Genomic DNA, 15,690 nt, shown 5'->3' on the forward strand with positions numbered 1-15,690 from the left:
CGACACTATCGAGCCCCGGAAGCACGATACAGTACCAACTAAGCCTGACGTAGGTTGACAATATGGCGATGGAGGACACGGAGCAGGCGAACTTCACTGCAAAATGCAGGCAATATCGGGCTGTCAGAATGCTCTCACAGCTAAGATAGACTCCCTGCAAATTAATGTGGGTTTACTGAGAAGGGATGGACAAGTTCCGAGGCCACCTCATGGAAGCAGAGAGCAGGATTGGTGGTACTAAAGGCACCCTAAGGGAATCACACTGCTCGGTTACACACTCTCCAAAGCAAGGTAAAGGCCCTTGAATCTAGTGCTAAGGATGCTGAAACCGTAACCGCTGTAACAATCTCCGTATTAAAGGGTTGCCTGAGGAGGCAGGGTAATGACCCAGTGGAGTTTACTGAATGCCTCCCATGTTCTCTATTCCCGCAAGCCACTTTCTCCTCATTCTTTGCAGTGGAGAGGGCCCACAGAATGCCGTCAACTAGAGGCCCTGTTGGAACACCTCCATGCACGTTCATATTTCCCCTAGCGAATTTCTGGGATAGGGATCTGATACTCCACGAGGCGCGCAAAATGGACACTATCTTTTTTGAAGCTGCCAAATTGATAATCTTCCCGGACTTCTCAGTAGACACCCAGAAGCAATCTCTCCACCAAAAAGGTATGAAATTTTTCAAGTTTGTGCCCCAGGCCTAGGCTTAGGCCGGGTGAAAGGATTGAGGATATTCCCCTGTGTCTGACAATGACAGCATCTTGTCCAGGAAACCTTGTCTTTCCTGACTAAACTTTTACAGCCCTTAGTGTTAAGCTCCTTAGTATTTGCATATGTGCAGTCCTACAGCCCAGACATTTGCATCTTTCAGGCCACGCATCCGACAGGAAGTAGCATTTTTAGTCTTAAAAGACCCTGTGTTGGCCACTATTATCATGCTACCTATTCCTTCCGTATATGCTAGATGAGTGAGCATCCTTGGTCGTCAGTCATTGTCCTCTATGCTTCTGGACCTGCACCTGGACCCCGAGGGAAAATTGGTATTAATATATGAAGTTATTGATAATGTGCCTATGATAGTGGTGGGACTTTATATCCCTCTATCTGCTACTATTGCTTCACTTACTAAACTGACTCAATTGCGGGATAACTACTGTACTACCTGAAACTTTACTTGCAGGGGATTTCAATATGACTCCATGTCCACATCTAGATACATTTACACCTGATGTGAATATGGACTCCCCATTGGGTAAATGGGTATCCACATTTAATTTTACTGACGTTTGGCATTGGAAGAACCCACATCTTATAAAGGTATACTTGTCACTCAGCTACCTATGCCACAATGTCCCTCATAGATCTAGTTTGTGTCAGTGACCAGGTCTTATCTAGGTTGCAAGAAATATCCATTCTCCCTAGGGGGATTTCTGATCATGCCCCACTGTTAATAAGATTTACCTCATCAGTTGCTGCCATGTATGGCGCTTGTCAAGATATAGGATCTCTGATACCCGGGTGGAAACTCTGTTGGCAGAAGCAGTGAAAGACTATTTGCGGCACAACCAAAACACTGCTAATCCAGAAGTAGTTTGGGACACCTTTAAGGCTTATGTTAGGGGCCAATACCAAGTGACTGTAGGCTCGGCTTGCAGGCAGTCTGCTGAGGCCTTGTCTACAGCGGAAGCCAGGACTGGTGACTTAGAAACTCGCTATTCAGAATTGGGTGACAGAGGGGTATACAATGACATGGCAGGTGGCGCTGCGAGAGGTTTCCCTTCTTAGAGTTGCAATGGCCCTTTAGTGAGGATGACTAGACTGAATTCTCTACTACTTACCATAAATGATCTCCTGATTCAGCTCAAAGTGTTTCATCAGAGTCATTTTACCCCTAGTCGACTACATGAGTTGGGCATGCGTCCCACTCCTGATTGTTTTTGGGGCTGTGCTCTGCCGGCCGACTTTATTCACTGTTTCTGGTCCTGTCCGATAGTGGCTAAATTTTGGTCTGAAATTAACTCCTTTATATCCACGGTTCTTGGTCTCCCTAATGTCCTTCATCCGAAAAGTTGCCTATTGGGAGTGTTTGGGGACCTGTCGGTTGCCGGACACGTCAAACGTCTGCTCCGTATCCAATATTTCTATGCTAAAAAGGCGATACTCCTGAGTTGGAAGGGGTCCGCGGGGCCCACTGTTGCTACCTGGCTCCAATTAATTAATAACTGTCTTCCCCTTTACATACTTACTTTTGAGCTGAGAGGTCGTCCACACTTATTTGAAAAATATGGCATGGCTGGATTTCCAGTCCCCTTACTCTACCTCCTTCAAACTTGGTGGAGCGGGATCCCGTCTCTGCTACTCCATAAGGGAACGTTGCTGACATTCCATATACAGTGTATACTTCTTCCAGAATTGACCTAAGACTGTTTTGTCATACTGTGCTGCTGTTTTTGCTCCTATGCAAAATGTATTGGGGGGATGACCGGGGAGCACCAGCGTTCATAGTAAAGTTTGGTTAAGTTGAATCTGTTTTGCCTTCTTTGCTATGAGGGTTTTGTGTTTTTTTTTTTTTTTTTATATGTTCTTGTTTGCAAACTCAATAAAAACATCTTAAAAAAAAAAAAAGAGTTGCAATTGCCAAGAAGCAGACGTTATATCAATCTCAGAGGATATTTGAGCAGGGGGAGAGGACTGGGAGACTTCTGGCATTGTTGTCTAAGGAACAGTCCTCTTATACACAAACTGAGTCCATTAGAGATGTGGACGGGACGTTGTTGACAGATCGGAAGGATATAAATACTTGCTTTGCAAAATATTATGCTGACCTCTACTCCTCTACCTCTGCTCATAGTGTTGAAGGGTTGGACTCTTTTTTGGGTAGTATTGACTTCTTAGTTCTCTCAGATCAAGCTAGACAGATGCTTTATGCTCCAATCACTTTGAAGGAAATCAAAAGGGCACTGGGCTCCTTGCAGACTGGGAAAACCCCAGGAGATAATGGTCTCCCCTATGAGTTTTATAAATGCTACAGTGACCCCCCCCTTGCTGATAAACTACAAGAGATGTTGGTGACATATTTGGATGCCACCACTCTTCCTGCATCAGTGCTGTGTGCTATTATAGTTGTAGTGCCAAAACCGGGTAAGGATTTGGATTTATGCTCCTCGTACCGCCCTCTTTCCCTCCTGAATGTCGATGTCAAGATATTTACTAGAGTATTGGCATCTCACTTAAATAAAGTGATACTTTCCCTAATCCATAGAGACCAAACAGGCTTCATGCCCAGTAAGGGGACAGATATCAATTTGCGACAGTTATATACTATAATTGTCCATGCTGGGAAATCTGGGGTTCCAGGGGTGGTGGCACCCCTGGATGCTGAAAAGGCCTTTGACTCGATGCAGTGGGACTACTTATGAATGGTATTGCAAAAATTTGGTTTTGGCTCCAATTTCATCTCATGGGTGCAAACGTTGTACTCAGCCCCTACAGTGAGAGTGTGAACAAATGATATTCTGTCTAAGTCTTTCCCACTCCATCGAGGAATGCGACAGGGGTGTCCACTCTCCCCGAACCTCTTCGCCTTAGCTATTGAACCACTTGCAATAATAATCAGAGCAGCTCGCAGTATTCTAGGTATACAGGTTGGACCCCTGATGGAAAAAGTGTCGCCTAATGCCGATGACACCCTATTATAACTTAATGATGCTCAAAAATACTTGGCCGCAGCCCTAAAGATTATTAATTATTTTGGCTCCTTTTCAGGTAATGGAAAACACTGGGGTAAGTCTGTATTATTTCCTTTGATTCCTACAGCGATCCCTCCAACCCTGCAGGCCCCATTGAAATGGGTATCCTGATTTAAGTATCTGGTAATCCAGATTCAAAGTGACCTGTCTAACTATTTAAGGGATAACTTATACCCTGTTTTGCATCACTTTACAAAACAATATGGGATTTGGAAGTCTCTGCCTCTTACTTTGGTAGTAAGGGTGAATCTGGTTAAGATGCCCTATCTTCCTAAATTTTTATATATTTGTAGACAGACCCCTATAATGGTGCTTAATGCATTTTTCCTGAAACTAGAGCGGATCATTACATCTTTTATCTGGTCAGGTAAAGTCCCTAGTTTACCCAAAATTACTTTACAACTACCTTTGACTCAGGGAGGCCTGGCCCTGCCTTGTTTTAAGAAGTAATATTGGGCCGCAGTTCTGGTAACTGTGCAGTGGTGGTTCGAACAACTTGAAACCAATCCAGCTGTCAACCTAGAGGCGGAGCTCTTGGGTTCTTATTCGGAGCTCAGCAATCTTGTCTATAGGGGCCCCCGGTCTAATCCTAACATCACTCTTCCCATGAAGACCACTATATTTGTTTGGAGACAGATGACTTAGGCACTGAGCGAGGCCCAAACTGTCTCGCCCCATACTCTGATGTGAGGTAACCCCAATCTCCCCATCTAAGATCTGTCCCAGATCCACAGGTGTGGGCAGGTCGCAGCATCAGGACTCTGCGTCATATTATGCCTGAGGGTCACCTTTTATCTTTTGATGAAATTAAATGACAATTTCAACTAGCCTCCTGGATGTTCTTCAGGTTTTTACAACAAAGGCATGCAGTGCAGACACAGTTCCCGGGTTTGGTTGTCCCGACCTCCCCCTCAGTGAAAAAACAGTTTGTAACATTGACAGGCTGTTGTCCTCCATATATCTTAGACTTATTGTTTCTCATGACTCTAGGACTGACCAATTATTTCAGAAGTGGCACTGGGACCTTCCCACTTTAACCAGAGAGGACTGGGATGCAGGGACCCAGCAGTACCTTCCTCTGATGGTTTTGGCCTGGGACCAGCTAGTGCAAATAAAGTTTCTCCATAGGGTCTACTATACCCCCCAGAGATTGCCAACCATCTATCATACTTCACAAGCTAACTGTCCCAAATGTCAAACAGAAGTGGGAAGTTTTATTCATATGGTCTGGTCCTGCAGATATATTCAGGACTTCTGGGGGGCAGTGGTGGCTGACATAAACAAACTGGGTGCGGTACAGGTTACATCAGACCCTTTAATTCTGCCATTGGGTATAACCAATAATCTACAGGCTTCCACACATCAAAAGCTGTTTATATTTTACGCTAGAATTTTTTGTTTGTCACATGGAAGTAAAGGCTTGAGTCATAGCTTTTGATGGAATTTTGAATATGTGTTAGATGATCTGAGGATAAAAAACTACTGGTAAATGTTAATTTATCCACTGCTAATGTCTGCTTATGTGAAATTGTAGATTGCAACAAATTCTTCTGGATGTTACAAGTGTAGTGCTTTAATTGTCCTAATAAAGTTTAAATGTTAAAGGTATGGTACTAGAAGAGTATGACCCTCCTTTTCAACTTGCATAGAATTGTAATATTCTCACAAAAATTATAAGTAAAGATCCAGAGCACCAACAAACCCCCCCCCCCCCCCACATCAGATTTTAAGAGTTCCACTACCATCAGCAGTAAAAAGTCCCCCCCCCCCTTATATCTCAGTGCACCCCCCCTTACCTGGTGCTGATGTCAGTAAGAAGCTGGGGGCGTAGCTGGGAAGCAGAAAGTACAGGGTCTGGAGGAGGACCAGAGGAGGGCTGGAGTCAGCTGCCGGAGTCTGCTGAATGCTGAGACCAGGGTAGGCAGAGATGAGGGGATACTGCAGGAGCACTGAGAAATGCAGGATCTGGTGGAGAAGTTCTGTCCTCCTCTCTGCTGCTGACTACTGAGACAAGGTGGGGGCGGAAACGAGAGGGGGTGCCACAACTGCAGGAGAGGTGCGAGGGCAACAGGAAATGGTCTGGAGGGACGGATTCAGTCCGCGGGCCTTGTGTTTGACACATGCTCTAAAGGGAGAAAGAGTGGGTTAATCACAACAGCACTGTATATCATAAACAGTTTCCCTGCTTTTTTAAATGATTATTAAAATACTGTTTTGACCTTTTCAACTTTTTTTTTTTTTACACTTCAGCACTACTGATCTCCTCCATACTCTTTCAATCACTTTCCTTCTATGTGCAAGCGGTTCAGCATTTGCTGCACAGTGCTGCTCAAGGCATGCTATACAATGGCGAAAACTGCAAAATGTGCCCAGGCAATGTGTGTCAATGCAACTGCTTGTCCTCTCTATTGGGAACACATGTGACAAGGGTGACAATGAAGGAGAGCAAATAGGAGACAATGATCACCATATAAGAGGAAGTACTTAAACAAAGGTCTTTACAGCATTATCACTAGGTATTGTTTTAAAGTGGATCTAAAGACTTAAGGTTTTCTACCTAAATGCATTCTCTGCATTACGACACAACCCCCCCCCCCCCCATCCCAGCTCCTCATTATACTTACCTGAGCCTGGTCTTAGTCTAATGCTATGCCCAAGAGTAGCGGCTCTCTCTCTCCTCTTCTGGGGCCCTCTGCTGATGCTCTTGTCTCCTCCTCTTCCGTGAGTGCCCTCATAGGAAACCGCTCATGCAGTCTTGATCAAGAGAGCGGCTCACCTCTGTCTTCAACTCTCTCCTCACAGGAATTGATTGACAGCAGAAGAAGCCAATAGCCTCCACTGCTGTCTCCATGGCCAGTGAGTCGCAACCGGAAGACCCTAGAAGAGGAGAATCAGGGCTGCTTGGTGCAATACCGTTACACAAAGCAAGCTAGTATGACATGTTTGTTATTTAAAAAAATTAAGCTGCAGATTTAGAAGGATTAAAGAAATGAAAAGACATAAACATGTTAAGGCTTATGTGAGATTATGATGATCTTGTTTAAATCCAATGTATTACTGTACCTCTGCTTGAATTGGCATTTTACTGTTGCATAGGACCTGGCACATCTATGGCTTTGAATTCCCCTGCACACTCTAAGGCTCCAATCACACTTTTTAATGCAACTTTGGACATCAAAGTCACACTCCAAATGTGGCTATTTGCTTGCCAGCTAGAGACCGTAAATAAATCGAAAACAAAAACGAATCTGTGCCAGAATAAAACTCAAAAAGCTTCTGAACACAGTGTTCATGATACAAAAACACAACAAATATAAAGCAAAAAATAGTGCAGTGCTGTGAAACAATTGTCCAATAATCATATGTGAAATCCCAAAATCCAGTGAAGATTTTTTTTCTATGAGGATACTAAGAAGCAATATTTTGGCTCATAGCCCTAGATTCATGCAATTTATGGTTTTATCTGACGTTGACCTTTTCTTACCACTGTGGCTGGTGAGCCGGTATACACACAGGCCTTTGTTGACCACTCTAATAGAGTCACACAAGATCTGTACTTCCTGGTTTTATCTGACATTGACCTTTTCTTATTACTGTGGCTGGTGAGCCAGAATAAACACAGGTGAGAGGTGTCACTGATTTTACAGCTGCAGACCATAACCGAGGAGATAAGAGCCTGAGACTAGGAGTGAGGACACCTGGGGGCAACGCAGCATTGCCACCCCACAGCACCTGCACCACTGCAACAGGGAGACTGGATCACCCACTTCCCTTCTGCTTCCCACTGCTGATCACCAGAGGCTTTCAGGGAGAGACTGAGGGGGCCCTCCCCCTTTGCAGCGACAGGTCACCACAGCATCCTGGGGACTGGTAAGAGGGCTATTCGCCCACTGCTGATATTGCTAGCAGGAACTGACCCACTTTGAGCAGGACACCAATTATATTCAATTCATACCTTACCCATACTGCACCCTATACGGCACTTATTGTAAACCTAGATTGCACCTGTACCATCCCTATACCACATTATATTAAACCCTTAAAATATCTGAACCTCATATACCTTGCACCTGTGCCGAGACTGTACTGTACCTATACATGCATGCAGATTAACTGGGACTGTCGTTAAATGCAAAGATGCACTTAAAGGGCCCAAACGAAAGCCGGCAGAAGAACATCTCAAAGGACTGCCCCTCCTGTAATAATTATTCTGCAAGCCTCCTTTTTCCCCTGCCCCCTCTGCTACCTTTGCCGCCACAAATGCGCTCTGGCACTATAGTTGCAGCACTCATTGGATTAAACTTTACTACGGGTCACTGCTGCATTTGGGGTAGCCTTGCTACTGTTTATGCTGATCTGGACACCAAATGTCATCCTATGTCTAGTCCTTACTGTTGTAGCAGGTTTTCCAGGCCTGTGGCCTGATGTGGGTCTGCCATCGTTACCGGTTACCTCTCCAGCCCTGGGTGTGAGAACTGACACATGGACAACTCCGGCATCTTTGTTTTGTTGTTTTTATTATATTTGAAGGGGATGGGAGAAGGGAATGAGTGGGATACTCCTTTCGGCTCAACTAAGTACAACTTGGGACTTTTTCCTGGAAATGTCTGTTAACGCTGTCTTGATGCCAGCCGACGCTAGCCAACGCTCACTGACGCTTGAAACACTTTAACCTGGATGAAGTCCTGAAGACCCAGGACTGTGAAGTATTGAACTACTGACACTGCTGCACTGTGAAGTCACTGACTACTCCCTCCCAGCCTTGCACTGGCTTGAGGTAGCTTGACGTGAATTCCTGTATGGTTACAACTCTCAACTGGCACTCTGTATCAGTGCTGGTACAAGGCCATCCAGCGCCCAGGGCGAACATTTCAAATTGCGCCCCCCCCCCCCCCAGGCCACATATGACTAATCATCTTACCTATACCTGTTAGCCACACCTGATCATTATACCTACATATAGAGTGCAGAAGTCAGGATTGGATAAATTAGAAAGTGCAAGGGTTGGGAACAATAAAAAGTGAGTGCAGGAGTCAGTAACGGGGTTATTTTTAAAATAATAAATTGGGACCTGCTTCTAGAGGAAAGTGCAGCGTGTGGCAAAAATTAGATGCGGCTTTCACTGTGCTGACTATTGGGTGTGGCAAGAGATGTAAGGGCACGAACAGTGCAAGGGCTCAGTAGCAAATGACGCAGAGTTCAGACTTTTATGATTGTGGAAGGGGGGCATTCAGAAGATCCAAAGGTTTTTAGGGTGGGGAGGGTCCACTTTAAAGTTCTTTTACTGTTTGTTCCGAATATCTACAATACTTTAGGGTGCATAAACTGGGGAGTGGTTCACTTAAAGAAATAATTACCTGAAAACCAAAAATGTAATATATTGTAGCTTACCAATTATTAAATGTGGTGGCTGCATGCGTTTTCTTTTCTTAGGCTTTTTTTCTACCGTTTGTCATCTGGTGCTCTGGCCAGTAGCACACCTGCTTTATTAGAGCGCTCCCACTCTGGATAAAGAAGCTCAGGCAGCACAGCAGACAGCAGTGCTGTCAGTCTGGGGGGAAGGGAGTGTTAGATGAACTAGCAGATTTAGATACACTAACAAATTGAACCCAAACTCCAGCTCCCACTTTATAATCATTAACTGTTACATTTTTTTTCTCTTAGTATAAAGGTTTTACTGAAATATATGCTGACCTTTGTAAGCACCCCTGCCAGTGGTAAATGGTTAGTCACATCTCTAACTGCAAGTGAGCTTGTTCTTTTGAAAAACAGACTTGCTCGCTGGATCACCAGATAAAAACAATTGGAAGAAAGAAAGCCTAAAAAAGGAAAACAAATGCAGCCTTCACAACTAAGAATTGGTAACCTGCAATATAATGTTTACTTGTGGGTTTAATGTCACTTTAATGTCTACTTTACACTTGTGACCCTGTTGCTGGTGACAGGTTTGCTAGTGAGAGCAGAGAATGTCATCACCTGACATTGCTACCATGCTGACAGAAAGTGTGGAATGTCCTTTGTCAGTATGGCTGGTGAGGAATTGATGCTGTAGGAACGGGTCAGTAGTTTCCCTGTCCTCTCCTCTTGCTGGCTAGTTGACACCAACACCAGGATCACAATGTGATTGTGACAAAATGTATTTTGAATTTGGTTTGCTAGGAGTGAAGTAATCCTGACAGTTTGATCTGTTACTACATTCCTGCTAGTTTCTAGACCAATTCAGAACATACATCCAGGGCCATCTTACTGAATGGGCACGCTGGGCAGTTGCCCGGGGGCCCCACCTGCCCAGCAACCCAGCCCCAGCCAAGCATTAGTCCTGATTCCCGTGTGCATCCCACCACCAAACTTAACAGGTGGCAAGCGCCTCTCGGCCCTGGGCGGCTATCAGGCCACTTGGGCCGTGGAGGGGGAGCCCACAACTGCAGGAATGTCTGTCTACCTCCAAGGGAACAGGCACACACAGGACAGTCCAGTCTGACTCCCGCCTGTGTGTGTGTTCACCGGACCCAGCTGAAAAACTTGGAAGCTGTCATTAGCCTGGCACTGCTGTACCAATAAATATCGCATTATCGATAATTTGTAATTTTATTCTCGTGGGTGATTGTGTAGGTGGGTTCCCATTGCACTGCATTGCCCGGGGGCCTATAATGCGATTAAGATGGCACTGCATACATCACTAGCCTATGGAAAGCAGGACCCACCACTCCACACCAGCACACCTCTGCTTCTTCTCACCTGTTTGAAGTGAGTGTGGGAAAGAGAATGAGGAGGTCACACTATCGCACAGGGAGCTCTGATTCCCAACAGGGTATATGGCATTTGCAGCTTGCTGAAATAATGTGTTTCTACAGCTAGAAACTCCCAAGATTTCTCCCCAGCACTGCCCCAGTCTGTACATGAAGAGCTCTGTGCTTCAGGACAACTCCTCCATCTTTGCTGAGATCCTGGGGCTATCAAAGCAATTCTGCACATTTCATATGCTTGCACTGGGCTGTAATGTAGAGGCAGGGGATAAATGTAGCAGGACACACAGGAGGGAGATCAGGAGAACTGTCACTGCCATGTGCATGAAGAGCACAGAGAAAAGAAACTTACATAGCAACCAATTCTCACTGTGCTCCATCACCACTATATCCATCTTTGCTGCCTGCAGCTACAAGTGTCAGTCACAGAATGGAATGGAGTTATTTTACACTTTGTAGAATACTGAAACATCTCAGTATATTCCCACTATATGAATCCATTTTACTTTCACTTTCACATCTAGCAAAGTACAGGGCAAGTTTACAGCACAGCCAGGTACAGATTGGAAGGCAGACTAGATAGGGACTCACAGGTGCAGAAGACATCCATCCATCCATCCTGTCACATCTTCATTCTGCCATTTGTTGAGCTCTGATGTCTTCAGTGCTGGGCGGGAGCAATGATCGGGGCTGCAGAGAAGTGTCCTCTTCTTGCTCCGCCCCCTGCAGAGAAGCTCTTCCTGTGACAGCCCAGATGGAGCCGAACACAGTAAGGAACTAAAGCCCGGGAGAAAGCTTTCTTCTCTCTTCTGTAAAGGGAAGTGAGAGCCATTGTACAGAGGAGGCAGCCAACAGATAAGGGCGCATCCTTTAGTAGCAACAACAGAGGTTGCAGCATACAGTGGAGTGAAAGCCTTCCTATTCTGTGAGTCTTCTTGCTGGCAACCCAGCGCCCCTCCCATACTCCGCCCAGGGCACCCGCCCCTCCCGCCCTCCCCTTGTACCGGCCCTGCTCTGTATAATTCAGGGCCCAAACTGTAGGCGCCCCCTTTACATTTTTAGCTCTTTGGGGTCCACTGACTATGCACCCCCTCTGTAACTTCAGGGTCCTAAACATAGGTACCCCCTTTACAGCTAGCTGACACTGGATCCCAGAACCTCCTCCCGAGCAGCCTCCTCTAACACTTCAGGCAGACCCCCAGGGGCAATCCTCAGTACTCACGACCTGTGTAGGCTTTCCTGGGACTGGACCCCTCTCACTCTCTGCTGGTTCTCGGCACACCGGATCCCCTCAGCTCAACTCAGGCGACACCCTGAGATATCCGCTTCCTCAGACAGGAGGAGAGACAGCCATGCTCTCCCTCCTGGGACTCTGCTTACCACTAAAGACCACGAGTCATGCGCCCCCTTCAGACTTATACCCCTCTCCAGAATTCTCTGCGGCAGAATCTGCCTTCTGAGGTAGATACAAGTCCGAATGTATCTCTGATTGGGTTTCCTCCACTGCACTATCAGAAGCCTCTAATAGAGCCAGTAGGGAGACTCCCTTCTCAGGAGACACACTTAGAAACCATTGACAACCTACCTAGCAAAAGAAACCTGGCCCTGCTGTTAGGCAGACAAGGCCCACTATGCATTTACCTAGCACCTACCTGTAGGGTGCTACACCGTTAATTACTTTGTATGCTAAATTGTGTCATTACCATTGTTAATGCATTTTATACACAAAGGCCAATATTTTTTGCACTAAAGCGAGAGTCCTAGGAGTCACATATATTAAATTATATCAAATGTCCATAGGTACATATAAAAAAGTGGCTGAGTAAGAACTCAGAGGGGTGTCAACAATGTGAAGCATCCAGGTCAACAGAGCTAGAGGTGACTCTATGGACAACAAAATGAGAGGGAACAGCTCTACTAACACTTTCATGGTTAAAAAGTAAGCAACTCGCATACTGTAGATAAGAAAGGTCGCGCTTGTTGAAGCATGTAAGCTCTGCTAGTCATATAGTCCCGGGTGACCCCACTGTGTGTCTCCAGAACCAGGAAACAAGCTGGTGGCTGTGCTGGCGCTTCCTACAGTTCTCATGGAACACTGGAGATGGAGGGGATGATGTCACTACCAGGTTTGCGGGTGGAAGAGCCGGCATGGGTTCGGAGCATGCATGCTCCTTCATCAGGCTATCCGAACATGTGAGTTGCTCACTTTTTCACTATTAATGTTTCATAACATATGTAGCACCCTCTAGTGTGCTAGGTTTGTTAGTGTAGAATGGTTAGTGTAGGGAACTTTAGTTCAGCTCAGGGCTAAGCCAGAGCTGTGAATCTAGGTCAGGGTTCAGTGACTCAGGGCTGGACGTTTCATGCTAGCAGCCTCTCTGGTGCCTCCCCTTGTGTTCTGGGACATTGGAGAATGTTCTAGACATACTAAGTGGAGGCTAGGAGGAGCTGCTTGGAATATTTTTGAGGGCATGAGCCAATTCCCAGTAAAGGGCTAGCAGGGGGCAGACTACCTCAAAAATAGGCATGAGTCATTACAGGAGGGGAAGTCGGGGGGAAGATAGAGATAGAGTGCTGAGGAGACTGTCAGTGGTCCTAAGGGGTTCCCCCTAGTCTGGGAGGGGGGTGACCTTGGGCCGGGGATGGGGTGCTGAAAGAATCTTGCCAAAACACACAGAGGAAGCCCTTCCTGGAGGCATGGGAGCAAGAAGAGGGGACATCAGGAGTAGGTCAGCACTACTGGGAGATAGGGAGATCTCCAGAGAGTTAGCTAGTGGGTGTCAGTCTGCAGGACTGTGGTGGAGAAGTTAGCCTGGAGGGCTAGTAAAGGGGGCAGCTTCAGCCAGGTGGGCTGGCAGTGCCTGAAGTGGTGGTGCTGGGAACAGTAGCCACATGAGGATGAGAACAACCTGGACACTGTAATACTTTGCTACACAACCAAGGGGCCTTGGGTTCCTGCCTGTAATGGGCGATTGTCTTTAATATGACTGAGTGACATTTCACACAGTGATCCAACTGGGTTCTGCAAGCAAGTGTGTGCTGAAGGAAGAAGTGGAGTTGTATATAGAGACTGTATGTAGGAAGTTGTCCCTGAAGTTGTTGAAGTCAAATGGGCATCCCATAACCTGCCATTCCTATCCAAGTTATTACTGTAGCACTACCCCCTGTAGGAGCTGCTGGTAAATAGGGATCCCCCACCCTGCACAGCCAGGCACACTGAATTTCCACAACACACTTAAGTCAGGAAACAGTCCAGCAACTTTGTTTTGTTTATTAGCAGTATTAAACTTGGATGGGGATAGGTGTATTATGGGATGCCAAGTTGACTGGAACAAAAGTCTCTTCAGGGACACTTCAAATATATACATTCACTATGTACACTCCTCTTCCTCCAACACATCACTTGCTTGCAGAAACACTCAGGTCCAGCTGAAACACTGTTTGGGGGATCTGACAAGGCAGATCCAGAAATATCTCTTTATAGGCAGGGACCGCGGGCTCTTTGGTGTGCAGAAAAGTCCCAGTGTCCTTTCTGTGGCTACTGATCAAAGCACCACCTCTTCAGGCACTTACAGCCCTCTTGGCTAGTCCTATCAGACTGACTCTCCAGCCATCCCAGACTGCCACTCCTCAGTCATCTCAGGCTGTCTCTCAGTCCTCCCCGACTGTCTCACTCACCAGCAGTGATGGGAATAACGGCATTATAAGTAAACAGCGTTACTAACGGCGTTACTTTTTACAGTAACAGTAATCACAAAAGTAGGTGTATCTCAAAGGGGATTAAACATGCACATCTCAACCTCAAATAATACACTAGCAGCGCTATCATAAGATGTACAAATCCAAAGATAAAATAGAGTCTCTGTTGTTGGTAATAACAGTGTGTAAAAGATTCATGCAAAAAGTCCCAAATCACAGAGTGAGAATCCAAGGATGCAGATCATCCACAATAGTGCATTCAAATCTCAGAAAGCCTCCACCTCACCGCTGTGCACGCCTTATGGTAATACACTTACCGGAGGCCACTGAGTACAGGCCAATATATGTCACAAAAAGGGGGGATGTCAGATCCTCAAGAGCCTTGAAACCCTGGATGGGACACTCTCCTCACACCGATACACAGGAGTCGCTCCGCATAATTATTGTGCATGTAAGCAAATTAATAACACCACATAGCGTAATACTGTATAACTCCAATTTTATTCATCCAAACAAACAGACCCTTCAAACATTGCAGTCACATAAAAACGTAGGTGAAAGCGTGTATAGATAAGGGTAAACCTGTGTCCGATCGTTCCCCGCTAGTGTCCGCGTTTTGTCAGCAAAGGACTTCAACTGAGGGCGTAGACACACGGTACGGTCACTCATATTTATGTATTGAGGAATGGGCGGCGCTCGTCAATAGACCGCTGACGTAGACCTTACGGCACCCACGTACTTCTGCCCTCTCTCATCCATACTATTGCACTTCCACCCTCACTTTACATCAGCCTCCATCTCCTGTCCAGTTAACCACGTAATGTCCGATTGCTTGGACTAAACCGGAATTAGACCATCAGATCATCGGAGGATTATACAAACACCGATCTCTAGCGATCTATATCTGCTACATAAAGCCCCAAATTTTAACACAGTTCGCAGATGACCGGTAGATAAAGTGCAATAGAGGAATACAAATGATTATACATAACATCTTAAATCAAAAAACATTATGATAATTGCAGCATACACAAAAATTAAAATATTAAATAAAACATTAAATAAAACATATATTTCATCAATGTTAAAACCCATTACCAAAAAAATGGTTAAAAGCATAAATAAATCTACACTACTGAATTTCATGCAGCATCAACCTGGCATTATGAATAAAAACAGTAGATGTCCATACATATAAAAGATGTAGATACAACTAAAACACAGATCATAAACAAATCCTAAAACATATTCCCACCTCATTTACCTCCAGAATCAATATACATAGGTCAGTAATTACTGATAAAACAGTTAATGTCTAACTCTATGTTTAACCCTTTGGGATGCAGAGCATTGGTCAGGAAGATCCATTGGGTCTCCCGTTTAGAAAGCTCTCTGACCCTATTGGACCCTCTCCATACAGGGTCTACTCGCTCTATGCCCCAAAACTTTAAATGGGTAGGATCCTGGTTATGGTGACGTTTAAAATGGAGAGACACATTAT

This window comes from Pelophylax lessonae (genome assembly GCF_965119305.1).
Source record: "Pelophylax lessonae genome assembly, chromosome: 1".
Lineage (NCBI taxonomy): Eukaryota > Metazoa > Chordata > Amphibia > Anura > Ranidae > Pelophylax > Pelophylax lessonae.